This window comes from Erpetoichthys calabaricus, chromosome 6 (assembly GCF_900747795.2).
Source record: "Erpetoichthys calabaricus chromosome 6, fErpCal1.3, whole genome shotgun sequence".
Classification (NCBI taxonomy): Eukaryota; Metazoa; Chordata; class Cladistia; order Polypteriformes; family Polypteridae; genus Erpetoichthys; species Erpetoichthys calabaricus.
In genome coordinates, this window is record NC_041399.2 from 147,222,331 (window position 1) to 147,238,084 (window position 15,754).

The following is a 15,754-nucleotide window of genomic DNA, read 5'->3' on the forward strand; positions in this document are numbered from 1 at the left end:
AGCCTACGAAAAAACTCATAATTCCGGGATACCTTAAATTCATTCACACCTCTCCATTTGCGTCTTTTGTTTTGTGATGGTCTTTATATGAAAAACACTTATACATTACTTATATAAAAGCCACATCAAATGTCATTTACCTATTTACCTTGATTTAGATTACATCTTGCCTGAAGAAGGGGCCTGAGTTGCCTCGAAAGCGTGCATATTGTAATCTTTTTAGTTAGTCAATAAAAGGTGTCATTTTGCTTGGCTTTTCTCTACCTTGATTTATTTATTTATCTTCCTACAGCGTAAAGTCACAAGTAGACTGCAGAGCTTTCTGTGTTTGATCGACACTTAATTACATAATCACAAACAGAACTTTGCACAATACCTTGGCGAATTTGGCATGACCTGCTGTTTCGTTGAAGGACATGCATGTGGTAGATTGACTGGCAGGAGGATGCCCGACCTCTTGCTGCATCCAAATGGTGCCATCTTTCGCCTTTACACCTGGTGCAGCTGCGTTGTTCTTATGTGTGAATGGATGCTTCTTGCAGGGAGGGTTTCTGTTCTCTTTCTCCGATTTAGAACCCTCTTCCTCATCTGAGTTCACCTCTATTATAGCACATCTTTATTTGAAAGCAGCAGTGTCAGATCAGGGGGAGCGTAAACGCATCTGAGAGAATAAAACTGAATAAAAAAAAAAGGCTAACCTTTACAAGTACCATTAATTTATGGTTGTTACAGACTCAAATCAAATGTAAGTTTTTATTATATATTAGCAACATTAAGAGCAGCTCACTGTTCAAATTCTGCAAAGCGCTCAGAATCAAACCCACAACCTCTTGATTATGAGTCAGCAGTTCTTACCGTTGCACCACCCAAGCGGTTGTGTCAGCATTGTACTCTAACCCGATTTCTTCCTTCAGTTATATTCTTGAATAAAAGTGCACTTGCTTTGTTATACGTGTACCTTTTGTGAAAGTGTTTATTTGATATTTGGACTTCAGTCTGCACACATTATACACTTCATGTCAAAATTTTGTCGTTAGTACTATAACATGAAAAAAAGTTTGTTTTTGGTATGTGTTCAGCTTTTTTTGCACTTCTCGTATTTCCTGTCATCCTACATTTACATAGATCCATAGATCGTTGTAGACACAAAACACACATGAAATGCATGCATTCCAAATAACGATATATTATTTACTCTATACAACTCCAGACACCTCAGACCCAGATAAACAAGAAGATGGCCTTTACCATCGGGCAGAGATTGTTGCATTTTAATATTATGCCATTTGCAATTCAACCGCCACATTTGTACAGCTGGTGGAGCGTGTCCTTGCCGGTATTCCACCTGGCTGCTATATTGAATATCTGGATGACCTCCTGGAGCATGCCCCCACTTTGATAAAGTGCTGCAGCACCTCACTGAAGCATTAGTCTCCATCAGGGCTGCCAAACTACAGCTCAACTCAGGAAAATGCCAGCTTTTAAGTTGTAAGGTCAAGTTTCTGGAGCACTTAGTAAGTGCCGCGGGAGTTGCCACTGATCCTGACAAGGTCTCCACCATGCGCAGTTGGCCTCAATCCCTCAATGTCTCTGAGCTCCGCAGCTTCCTGGGTCTTACACTATATTATCAGAGGTTTGCATCGGTTCATAGCCCAGGGCTCCACCTTCCAATGGACCACTGAGTGTGAGGTCGCCTTTTGTCAGCTCAAAGAAGCCCAGAGCACCGGACCGGGCTGTCTGGGCTGTCCCCAGACCCAATGAAACCATTTATAATATACAGTGATGGCAGCAATCAGGGCATTAGTGTGATCCTGTCCCAACCCAAGGAGGACAGCAAGAGGGTTGTCGGGTATTTCAGTCGCTGCCTGAACATGCCAGAGAGAAGCTATTGTGTCACCAGGACAGAACTGCTCACTGTCATATCTGATTTGTACCTCTTCCAACCCTACATATATAGTAAACACTTCACCCTGCAGACAGTTCACACCTCATTCACCTGGCTCTTAAACTTTAAAGAGCCTGAGGGTCAGGTGGTGTGCTGGCTTAAGACTCTGCAGGGATACCAGTTTGACATCAAGCACAGGGCTGGAACACTGCATTCCAATGCCGACACTCATTCTTGCTGTCCTCGCTTCCTAAGTGTCTGCCGTCACTACGCCTGGGCAGAACAATGCCAAGGTGACTCCATCACGTGCATGCATTGACAATAAAACTTAAAGAGCTCCCCAGTATGCATGGTCTTGGCACAGAGGAACTCAAACAGGTGCAGGACTTAGATGGCAACTTGAGCAAACTCAAGGGTTGGTTGAAGGAGGGACGACATCCTACATGGGGAGAAGCTACACTGCATGGCCCTGCCCTGAAGTCCTAAGTATCCATATGACACTGCCTGAAATTAAGGGATGCAGTGCTCTTTTGGTACTGGGAATGTCCAGTTTTGGGTAAGCCTCTGTGGAAACTGATAGAACCCTGGAGTCTCCGAGATAGAGCATCTACGGGGCCCCAGGTGTTGGTCACGTCAGCAACTGTGCCTGCAGTTCCACTAGGCAAGTTGCCATTACAATGTTGAGCTATGTCCATTGCTGCAACCTGTGCATGGGTCTGCATGGGTCTGCATGGGTCCTAGTCACACATCACATAGCCCCTTTCAACGATACAGGCACAATCCCCGACGGAGTGGGCGACGATGGACATCCTGGGCCCATTACCTTTGTGTCATTCTGGAAACCGCTACATCCTCGTTGCAATGGTCTATTTTACCAAACTGCAAGAGGCGTATGCAATTCCCAATCATGTGCTAAAAGGCTCACGGAGGAGATGTTTTTTCAATTCAGAGCACCAAAAGAACTGCATAGTGACCAGGGCCGTAATTTTGAATCAGAGGTGATGAAAGAAGTCTGCAGACTACTCCAAGTCCACAAGACTCAGACCACTCCACTGCATCTCCAAAGTGATGGCCTTGTGGAGTGATTCTTGCACACCCTGGTCAATTAGGTATCCATCCTCATAGCAGAGAACCAATGGGACTGCGATCAACAGCTGCCTGCAATCCTATGTCCTATTGATCTGCCACTTGGGAGTCCAACAGGTTTTATTCCCACGATGCTGATGTTCAGATGGGAATTGCGTACCCTAGTAACCCTTGCTTTTGGCACTCTTCCAGAGTCTGACCTCCACACCACAACTGGTACCCAGTACATTGTGGAACTGAGATGGAGGCTTGAAGTCACTCATGCCTTGCCTGGACTCATCAGCACACAGTGAGCAACCATCAGAAGAGGGTATATGCTAGTCACTGTGAAGGAGAATCCCCCCTGAACCCTGGCAGAGTGTTGTTGTACACTTTGCAGTGAAAGAAAGGGTTGTGTCCTAAGCTGGCTGACAGTTGGCAAGGGCCCTGTACCATCCTGTCTTGACTATCAAAGGTAGTGTATCAAGTTAAAACATGATGCCAAACAATAGTGGTTCAAAACAATCATCTCACCCCATACAAGGATGATTTAGCCCTACACAGCTTAACAGCGGCAGGCACCTTGGTCGCCCCAGCACCAGATTATCTACTGGTTCTCTAGATGTCGCAGAACCAGTGGCGTCTCCCGTGCCAGAAAGACCGAAGTGCAATCGAAGGTTGCCATGCCACCTGGAGGGATTTGTTTGTCATCTGAGTCTTGAAGAGAACACCACCCAATCAGCTGTATTTTTCAATCAAAAAATTAATGATATTAGAAATAACATAGTATATCTCCCCAACACTAAGGATCCTCCTAAACCCCAGTACTCCATAATAAACAAATTAAAGTCTTTCACTAGGATAGATTTACCTGATTTACATAAAATAATTTCTCAAATGAAACCCTCCACCTGTGCCCTTGACCCAATACCAACTAATTTTTTCAAAGAAATATCGGGCGTGCTTATTGATAATGTTCTTGACATAGTAAATTCGTCATTAGATACGGGGGTCTTCCCAGACTGTCTTAAGACTGCGGTAGTTAAACCCCTATTTAAGAAAAATAATCTCGATCTCGATCTCTAACCTGCCTTTCTTAAGTAAAATTCTAGAGAAGGCAGTCATTATACAGTTAAATGAGCACCTCAATAAACATGCTATTCTTGATAAATGTCAGTCAGGTTTTAGAACAAATCACAGCACAGAAACTGCACTCGTTAAAGTAGTAAATGACTTGCGAGTAAATGCAGACAGAGGCCATTTATCTGTTCTCATCTTCTTAGATCTGAGTGCCGCATTTGACACCATTGATCATAATATTCTTAAGAATTGCCTTAGTCAATGGGTGGGCCTCTCTGGCAGTGTCTTAAATTGGTTTGAATCCTACCTGGCAGGGAGAAAATTCTTTGTTAGTTGTGGTAATTATAACTCTAAGACATGATATTCTATATGGTGTTCCACAAGGCTCCATCCTGGGTCCGCTGCTCTTCTCAATCTACATGCTTCCATTAGGTCAGATTATCTCAGAGCACAACGTGAGCTACCACAGCTATGCTGATGACACACAGCTGTATTTATCAATAGCACCCGATGACCCCAAATCTCTTGATTCGCTAACACAATGTCTAACCTGTATCTCAGAATGGATGAATAGTAACTTTCTCAAATTAAATAAAGAAAAAACCGAAATCTTAGTGATTGGCAATAATGGATACAATGAGGCTATTAGAAATAAACTGGATGCATTAGGATTAAAAGTCAAATCGGAGGTAAAAAGCTTAGGGGTAACCGTTGATTGTAATCTGAATTTTAAATCGCATATTAATCAGATCACTAGGACAGCATTTTTTCACCTAAGAAACATAGCAAAAGTTAGACCTCTTATATCATCGAAAGATGCAGAGAAATTAGTTCATGCGTTTGTTTTCAGTCGGCTAGATTACTGTAACGCACTCCTCTCAGGACTACCCAAAAAAGACATCAATCGTTTGCAATTAGTGCAGAATGCAGCTGCTAGAATCCTTACCAGGAAAAGAAAATCCGAACACATTTCTCCAGTTTTGATGTCAGTACACTGGTTACCTGTGTCATTCAGAATTGACTTTAAAATTCTGCTTATGGTTTATAAAGCTTTAAATAATCTCGCCCCGGCTTATATATCAGAATGTCTGACACCTTATATTCCAAATCGTAACCTCAGATCCTCAACTGAGTGTCTCCTTAGAATTCCAAGAGCAAAACTTAAAAGAAGTGGTGAGGCGGCCTTCTGCTGTTATGCACCTAAAATCTGGAATAGCCTGCCAGTAGGAATTCGCCAGGCTAATACAGTGGAGCACTTTAAAAACCTACTGAAAACACATTATTTTAACATGGCCTTCTCATAACTTCACTGTAATTTAATCCTGATACTCTGTATATCCAATTCATTATAATAACTATTCATTCAAAATCTGTACTAACCCCTACTCTCTCTTCTGTTTCCTTTTCTGGTGTCCTGTTGGTGGTGGCGTGCGCCACCACCATCTACCCAAAGCACCATGATGTTCCAACAATGATGGATGGATTAAAAGCCAGAAGTCTGTATGACCATCAGCATCAAGTGACTCCGTGAAAAACCCGAACTACAAAGAGGACTATTTCATTTATGTTAGGTAGAATGCCCAGAGGGGACTGGGCGGTCTCGTGGCCTGGAACCCCTACAGATTTTATTTTTTTCTCCAGCCTTCTGGAGTTTTTTTTTTTTTTTTCTGTCCACCCTGGCCATCGGACCTTACTCCTTTCTATGTTAACTAATGTTGTCTTATTTTAATTTCTTATTTTGTCTTTTATTTTTCTTCTTTTCATTATGTAAAGCACTTTGAGCTACTTTTTGTATGAAAATGTGCTATATAAATAAATGTTGTTGTTGTTGTTGTTGTTGAGGGAGCTGTGTAACAGCAGCACCAGGAAATGTGGGAGTAGTGGCAAGCACAAATGCAGTACCATCCAGCGGGAAAACTCATAGCAGTAATCAAAGGACTGTTATGTAAATATAGAAGCCATCAATAAAGCCCGCCCAGATGCACCCTATAAAAAGGGGAATTTCTGTATAGCCATCTGTCTTCCATCTAGCACTGACGGCTGGGTAAGCGAGTCCTTTTCAGGATAGTGAACCAATAAAACAGCCATAAAAAAGAGCTCCTGTTCATATGAACCACATACGCTTCCACCACGATTTGCTACAGTATTTCTTTATTCCTTTTTATGGTTGTTGCTGTTCAAAACACATTGTTGTTGTCCCAAACTTTTAGAAAACTCATTGAAATGTTCTAATTTGTGGGATTTGTAATGCTATACTTAAATCAATATATTTATTCCAACATTAAAATGTACCATAAATAACCAAAACCAAACAAATGTGTTTTTTTCTTGATATGTATTATTTTACTTACGGATTTTCCATCTGTAAGTTATATTTGAGGATGTTGTAAATTATTTTTCTTCCTAGCAGCTGCTCTTCTGTATTGCTTTAAAATTAAGCCTTCATCTGCTCTGAAATATTAGTATTCCTAAATCTTTTTTTTGCGGCTCCCGTTAGGGGTCCCACAGCGGGTCATGTTTTTACATATCTTTGTCCTCTGCATCTTGTTCTGTTACACCCATCACCTGCATGTCCTCTCTCACCACATCCATAAACCTCCTCTTAGGCCTTCCTCTTACCTGGCAGCTCTATCCTTAAACATCCTTCTCCCAATATATTCAGCATCTCTCCTCTGCACATGTCCAAACCAATGCAATCTCACCTCTCTGTCCAACTTGAGCTGACCCTCTAATGTACTCATTTGTAATCCTGTCCATCCTTGTCACACCCAGTGCAAATCTTAGCATTTTTAACTCTGCTACCTCTATCTCTGTCTCCTGCTTTGTGGTCAGTGCCACTGTCTCCAATCCATATTCCGTCATATGAAAAAGTTTGGGAACCCCTCTTAATTCTTTGGATTTTTGCTTATCATTGGCTGAGCTTTCAAAGTAGCAACTTCCTTGTAATATATGACATGCCTTATGAAAACAGTAGCATTTCAACAGTGACATTAATTTATTGGACTAACAGAAAATACGCAATATGCATCATAACAAAATTAGACAGGGGCATAATTTTGGGCATCCCAACAGAGATATTATATCAATACTTAGTTGAGCCTCCTTTTGCAAATATAACAGCCTCTAGACGCCTCCTATAGCCTTTGAGGAGTGTCTGGATTCTGGATGGAGGTAGTTTTGACCATTCTTCCATACAAAATCTCTTCAGTTCAGATAAATTTGATGGCTGCTGAGCATGGACAGCCTGCTTCAAATCATCTCATAGATTTTCAATGATATTCAAGTCAGGGTACTGTGACGGCCATTCCAGAACATTGTACTTCTCCCTCTGCATGAATGCCTTTGAAGATTTCGAACTGTGTTTTGGGTCATTGTCTTGTTGGAATATCCAACCCCTGCGTAACTTCAACTTTGTGACTGATTTTGGAATTTGTTGATATTGGGTTGAATTCATCTGACCCTCGACTTTAACAAGGGCCCCAGTCCCTGAACTAGCCACACAGCCCCACAACATGACGGAACCTTCCGGCAAATTTGACAGTAGGTAGTAGGTGTTTTTTTGGAATGCGGTGTTCTTCTTCCACCATGCAAAGCGCTTTTTGTTATGACCAAATAACTCAATTTTTGTCTCATCAGTCCAAAGCACTTAGTTCCAAAATGAATCTGGCTTGTTTAAATGAGCATTTGCATACAACAAGCGACTCTGTTAATGGCGTGAGTGCAGAAAGGGCTTCTTTCTCATCACCATGCCATACAGACGTTCTTTGTGCAAATTGCACTGAATTGTAGAACGATGTACAGATACACCATCTGCAGCAAGATGTTCTTGCAGGTCTTTGGAGGTGATCTGTGGGCTGTCTGTAACCATTCTCACAATCCTGCGCATATGCCGCTCCTGTATTTTTCTTGGCCTGCAGTTGAAACTGACAATTTAAAGCTCTGAGATAGCTTTTTGTAGCCTTCCCCTAAACCATGATACTGAACAATCTTTGTTTTCAGATCTTTTGAGAGTTGCTTTGAGGATCTCATGCTGTCACTCTTCAGAGGAGAGTCAAAGGGAAGCACAACTTGCAATCGACCACCTTAAATACCTTTTCTCATGATTGGATACACCGGTCTATGAAGTTAAAGGCTTAACGAGCTAATCCAACAAATTTGGTGTTGCAAGTAATCAGTATTGAGCAGTTACATGCATTCAAATCAGCAAGTACCCCAGTACTCAGATGTTCCTAGGAAATTAAAGACATACCACTGTTATCTTTTTTGTTGAAAGTAGAGAAAATTATTATGCAGGCTGAGAGGTGTTCCCAAACCTTTTCATATGACTGTAACATAGCTGGTCTCACTACTGTCCTGTAGACCTTCCCTTTCACTCTTGCTGATAACCGTCTGTCACAAATCACTCCTGACACTCTTCTCCACCCATTCCACCCTGCCTGCACTTTCTTCTTCACCTCTCTTCCACAATCCCCATTACTCTGTACTGTTGATCCCAAGTATTTAAACTCATCCACCTTTGCCAACTCTACTCCTTGCCACCTCACCATTCCACTGACATCCCTCTCATTTACACACATGTATTCTGTCTTGTTCCTACTGACCTTCATTCCTCTCCAGAGCATATCTCCACCTCTCCAGGTTCTCCTTAACCTGCTCCCTACTATTGCTGCAGATCACAATGTTATCAGCAAACATCATAGTCCATGGAGACTTCTGTCTTATCTCATCTGCCTACCTGTCCATCCCCATTGCAAATAAGAAAGGACTCAGAGCTGATCCCCAATATAATCTCACCTCCACCTTGAATGCATCCGTAACTCCTACCACAGACATCACCACTGTCACACTTCCCTCATACACAACCTGTACAACTCTTACGTACTTCTCTGCCACTCCCGACTTCTTCATACAATACCACAGCTCCTCTTGAGCCACCCTGTCATATGCTTTCTTCAGGCCCACAAAGACGCAATGCAACTCCTTATGCCCTTCTCTATACTTCTTCATCAAGTAACTCAAAATTGAAATTAACTAGTACACATTTCATCTGTGTAAACTTCACAAAGTATTGTTTTGCAAGAAATTAAATACTAATAAGAACATAACAATCCTGCACAGTAATCACAGTGAGTAATATCTAGTAACAATTAAAAGTATTTGACAAAATAAATAGTTTTCAATATTAGGAAAGTTTAAGAGCAGGCATATAATTGATGACAAAATACTTTGTCTTAGAAGTCTAGTTATGAAGCCTCATATCAAAATAACCTACACATTTTGTTGTAATACAGAATTGAGCATTAACAGGACATTAAAAATTATATGCTCAGGTGGGAAGCTAAAAGCAACTGTAATACTAAAGGCAGGGCTGGTGTCACCATTAAGGTGAATTAGGCATTGGCCTAGGGCACAGATCATAAGGGGGGAAAAACCCAGCTCTACGGTGTTAGCTATCGAACAGTCGGTTGGTGCACTAATAAGCTTGGCCTTGCAATCAGAAAAACAAACATCTCTAATTCCTTGCAGTTGCATTGTATGCATTGTACTTATGGGGGACTGCTTATTAGTTTTCAACTCTCTCACACACAAGAGCCTTCCCCATGACTTAAAGCAAAATGAAACCTGTTTGGATTTGCTGGGAATGAAAGACTACACAACTGGCAGTCTGTGACTTTCCATGACTCACTAGGATTTTTTAAACAAAGCTTACTACTGAAATTCACTGGAACAATTATGTAGTATGACATTACACTGTGCAGTATATAACTTACCAGTGTCTGAAATCTATTTGCCAAAGGGAAATTAATAGTTTTTGCAAGAAATTCTCGAAAGTACAGAGTTAATCATAATATTCTACATATATTGCCATTTTGTGCAATCTATGAAATAGTTTTTGACTCTAGGACAAAAGCAAGATCATGCTTTTTTCGTTTATTAAGGAGTCAGTGATTCAGATGCTTGACAATGACAGGTTTGTGAGTGCTGAGAACATGGCAAAGAAAGGTGTCAGTTAGGGAAATGTAGTAGTTATTTGTGCACCTTCTTTTAGTGAACAGTCCTTTTTTCACCTTGCACTTCAGTACCATTCATTTGCATTGTCCAGGCTTTGTTTATAGTAGGGAGCTTCAATGGCAAAACAAAAGCAAGCTAACTTAAATAATGCACACTCCACCCATAATGAATCTGTAGTGTCTGCAGTTGAACAAAACTTGTTGCAGCTACAGTTAAGTGGGTTTATTGAGTCTTAAAGCCAACCATAACAGGAGGGATGTGATTTTCAAACACAACCACACATTTTTGTATATATAAAGGGCATTTTGAAAATGTCACCCACCATCTCCTTTGCTTTTAATGGAATCATCAGAAATCATAGGAAGTAGAAATGTTAGGTTTAAATACACAATGAGAGGTTTGAAAAATTGGAAGTACACCCTATGAGAAGGCTTTAGGAGTCATAGCGGACTTGACACTATCAACTGCCAGACAGTGTTGAAAAGCCATTAAAAAGGCTAACAGAATGTTAGGCTATATAGCAAAATGTACAGGTCCAAGGAGGTTATGCTCAGACTTTATGGTGTGCTGGTTAGATTTTACCTGCAGTGCTCTATGCAGTTTTGGTCTCCAAACTACAGAAAGGACATAGCATCACTGGAAAAAGTAAACAGAAGAGCAAGTAGGCTGAGCTACAGGGGATGAATTATTAGGAAAAATTAAAAGAGCTGTGTGTTTTCAGTTTAAGCAAAAGAAGATTAAGAAAATACCTGATTGAAATATTTAAAATTATGAATGTTCTTGTATAGATTGTTCTAATGTTGTAAGATCCTATCACAGCCGAGAGAGGATAGCCAGGACAGGGGTGAATGAAATATAAACAATTTGGATACAATACAGTGGACTGACAATTTGAGAATATTGAGGGGGATTTTGATTGCTTATGGCAAAGTATGTTTATAAGACTCTCAGAAAAATATGTGCTCGAAGCGGCGAAATTTCACAAAACATGTAAGAATTGGGTTGTGCTAACAGGTTAAGATTTTTTATGTATTTATTGCATTTGATGTTTATCTAAAATAAAATTTAAAAAGTAAACTGTGACACCCCATGTAATGGGAATTAGGAACACCAGCTTACACTCTAGGTGTCTAGTATGTGGGACTGAGTGTGACCAGGATGATAGTGTAAGACAGGGAGACACGGACACAAAAAAGGTTGGGTTTTTTGAAAAATAAAGTAAGGTTTTATTTACAGGTGCACTTAAAGAAAACAAAAATAATGTCCTGCAGAATTTATATATTAATACACAATCCAAAACCGCAAAGGACACACAAAAACAGTAAGTAAATGAAGCCCAAAAATAGTGGCTATATACAGTATTTATAGTATTGAATGAAAGTCCCAAATGAAAAAGAAAACTGCATACAAACTAGTGAAAACCACATATACATGAACCAAAATGAAGCTGTCTTCCTCCACAGTGCTCCAAGTCAGGAAACTGCTCCTTCAAACAGTGTATACAGGATTCACCAAAACAAAAAATATTCAAAATACAGAAAAAGTGTATATACAAAAATAAACAGTGCACCAATAACCACAACCCAAATAAATACCTCCACCAAAATTACTCCAGAGATATTTATATATATATATATATGTTGAAATAGTTTTACTGTCAAATAATGCAAAGAGTACACGACACGTGTTTCGCCCTAATTCTGGGCTCATCAGGCGTACACGCTCACTGCATCCCCTCTCGGGAATCGAACCTTGAACGTCAGCGCCAGAGGCGAAGCCCCTAACGCTGCGCTACGGCGTGTGGTTCGTTCATTTGACAGCATGTAGATTGGGGTAATTACATTCATGGCATTCGTAGTCTGAATCACAATCTGATTGTATGGGTGGTTACCTACCAGGTAACGCTTGTGGTTGGTCAGCAAGTCGGTTAACATCCGCTACGGTGCCCTCTTTCAGTTGCGAGAAGCAGATCATAGAATGGTTGAAATAGTTTTACTGTCAAATAATGCAAAGAGTATGCGACACGAATGCCATGAATGTAATTACCCCGATCTACATGCTGTCAAATGAACGAACCACACGCCGTAGCGCAGCGTTAGGGGCTTCGCCTCTGGTGCTGACGTTCGAGGTTCGATTCCCAAGAGGGGATGCAGTGAGTGTGTACGCCTGATGAGCCCAGAATTAGGGTGAAACACGTGTCGCATAGTCTTTGCATTATTTGAAAGTAAAACTATTTCAACCATTCTATGATCTGCTTCTTGCAACTGAAAGAGGGCTCCGTAGCGGATGTTAGCTGACTTGCTGACCAACCACAAGCGTTACCTGGTAGGTAACCATCCATACAATCAGATTGTGATTCAGACTACGAATGCCATGAATATATATATATATATATATATATATATATATATATATATATATATATATATATATATATATATATATATATACACACACACATATATACAAGAACAAATATTTACAAAAAGCAAGGCACAAGCCGTAATGCTTGGTAAATTCAAAAACTGTTCTACCGAGTACCTTTCTCCAAGAAGATCTAGTCAGAAAAGAAGCAACCTCTAGGGGCCATGGGTCCCTTTTATATTCGGCGCCCTTGTGCCGACCAATTAAGCTGTCCTACGTCATCTCGCTACAACCACGCGATGACGAGAACGCGTCTGCGAGAAGTGGCGTCTCCTGCCCTGCAAAAATGCTATAATAGTTCAAGCAGTCGGCGCGCGCACGCATAGCTGTGCCGGCTTTTGAGACGCAAACTGCGCTTCTGCCTTAAGTTAACATAAGCACTTTTAAATTTCCTTCGCCTGAGCTACTGCCCAGATAACTACAAACATGGGATCCCTTTTCTAAACCGCGGTAAACTAATACTACGACGCTTCACACTTTCTTTTACTCCTTTAGAGTTATGGGGTCGCGGGAGGCACACGCAAGAGTGGAGGACCGACAATGCCATCCCGGCCGGTTAATGGCAAGGCTGTCTCTCCAGTCTACACGACACCTACCGCGACACTCTCCAAAAGGCGCTAATAAGGTCAGAGAAGACGTCTATCTGCATTCTATAAAAAGGAAAAAGGCAAGTTTCCTTTCTTTATACTTTAACTTTTTAATCCCAAACAAATGCCTTTCAACACTGCAGAGGACACTTGACAAATTTTATTTAATTACAGGTAATGCCAGTAAGGCACATTACCACATATACACACAATTAAATTGCTACATAAACAATGCGGTAAGTTCATAGTCCTCTATTTAACACTAGAATCCTTTAAGCCTATGAAAAAACTTGTAATGCCGGGCCACCTTAAATTCCCTTGCACCTCATCAGCAGTGTCTTTTGTTTTGCAAATGTATTGATCAGCACCAGCAGCAAGCAGCCTGCTCACTCATCCCCCACTGACGCAGCTGAAGGTGTCTCAGCTCAAGTCTGTTTATTTGGGAGTGAGGTGTCTGGAGTTGTATAGGGTAAATAATATATCGTTATTTGGAATATATGCATTTCATGTGTGTTCCGTGTTTACAATGATCTGGATTAATGTAGGATGACAGGAAATGTGAGGCAAGAAATGCTGAACACTGTTGTGATGTGAGATTTTACATATAACTTGATAAATGTTTTGTATGTCTTTATTTCTAATTTGGGCAAAGCAATGTAATTTAGTGTTTACAGCCCCCCCACCCCCATCCCCTTAGCCCCCCCTTAGGAATGGGTCTGTTTGAATTTTACAACAGGATTTGGAGGATGTGTGTTTTAAACCAGTTTGGCAAGTGTTTCTTTGCTAAAGTCATTTCTACCCCCGCAAATGGGCTAAGGTGTACTTTAACATATGGTTTGGGGGCAGGTGTTAAGATGTTCTATTTCCCCCATTGGTCTGAAGTATAGCTGTTTGGAATTGGCTTGGTTCAGAAGCCTTTAAGTACTACGACGCCCTATTGGCTGTAGGGGTTGGACAGAAAATCTATATATTTACTTGTTTAACCTCACACTCTCTCTGTTACTAACCAACATCTGAAAGAAGCATCTCTCTTGCTAACCTGTGATGAAGACAACACAATGAAGAGCACAGCTCAGCAGCCATTTTGAACAGACATGTGGCTGAAAGCTGAGCACCAATGATGCCTTAACTAGAGACATTTAAGTAACTAGAAGTCTGTGTGCCGCCTAAACTACATATCACCATTTAATCAGGTTGTATGGATGCCAATATTCAAATATACTTTGCATTTTGTTATTATTTATGAATATTATCAATAATACATTATTTTATGTGTAACTTAACTTCTGCTTGTCTTTTTACTGCATCTAATTGCCTAAGGTAATAGATATAGAAGGGAAGGTGGGGATAAGTTATATACAATAGTACCTTATAAATAGTGGTAAGTCTGTGAGATTAGGAATTCTAAGGCTACATATTAATAATACAATAGGGGAAAGTAGAGCAATATATATTACTCTAACTAGAGACAAAACAAACACATAACAAGAACAGAAACTTTTTTCATGTTCTACTAATATAATTGGCAAAATGCTGATGTGAAGTGTATAATGTGTGAAGGCTGAAGTCCAAATATCAAATAAACACTTTCACAAAAGATATAGATATAACAAAACAGTCTACCAGGTAGATTACAATAATGGTGACAATCCACTTATCTTACAAAGGCAGCTCTAGAAATATTTCATTTTGTTAAAAAAATAAGGTTAATATAATGACAACATTCAATGAAATTGAAGTTTAATGATTACCTTTACAACATTTACCCATGATTCCTGTTTACTGATCCCTCACTAACATGCAAATAAAGCAATATAACAATTTAATCAATGTACAACGTCAGAGTGTTTTCAGTGAGAGATGGACTATAGGGAACTTTTTTAGCGTGCCAGGTGTGAATGTCATACATGGTGAAAAACAATGGAGGAGAAAATATTTGCCAAGGTTTAATACAAGTTTTAATGTAGAGAAAAGCCAAGCAAAATGACACTTTTTATTGTCTAACTAAAAAGATTACAATATGCAAGCTTTCGAGGCATATTGTAATCTTTTTAGTTAGCCAATAAAAGGTGTCATTTTGCTTGGCTTTTCTCTACATTCATAATGGCTAACACGGTACAACGCCCTAGTACTACAAGTTTTAATGTAAAACTATTTGGAAGATCCTTATATTTTGAATTAAATCAGTCTTTAGCTATGCATTCAGAAGCTTCAATGCTATTGCCATTTTGATTAGTTCATTTAATTTTGCCATGTCTGTGTCTCGTATGCTAATATAATATATTAATATATTAATATAATATATTAATATAATATAGGTAGATATACATTGGTTTAGATATATACATCGGTTCAGATAGATCTGTTCAGATATATACATCAGTTGGGATTTACGGGTAGGCACAATGTGGCCACCCAAGTTTAGCATCTCCCTTTCGCTTCATCATTGCTTCAATATTGTTGTCATTATTGCATTTATCTTATACAGTAGCATATGCCTGTCTGTCGTGTTTTGCTTCGTAAGTCGTCTTGGTTGGGGGTCCTTGATTTCAAAGCACGTTTTTTCCTTTCATTATTTAAAACACTTGCACAGATACCCGCCTCCTCGTCCCGCCCCGGCTCAATGCACCCGCCTCACTCGCTCCCTCTTGTCCCTCCCATGACAGATTCTAATCAAAAGCAGAATTACCGGAAAGCATTG

The 15,754-nt window shown here is 40.2% G+C and overlaps 1 protein-coding gene across 4 annotated transcripts in view; it reads right to left on the bottom strand.

Annotated features, from left to right (window-relative positions):
• The window catches only part of sugct (succinyl-CoA:glutarate-CoA transferase), a 752,804-nt gene that overhangs the window by 253,456 nt on the left and 483,594 nt on the right, over window positions 1–15,754 (bottom strand). The window lies entirely within an intron of this gene.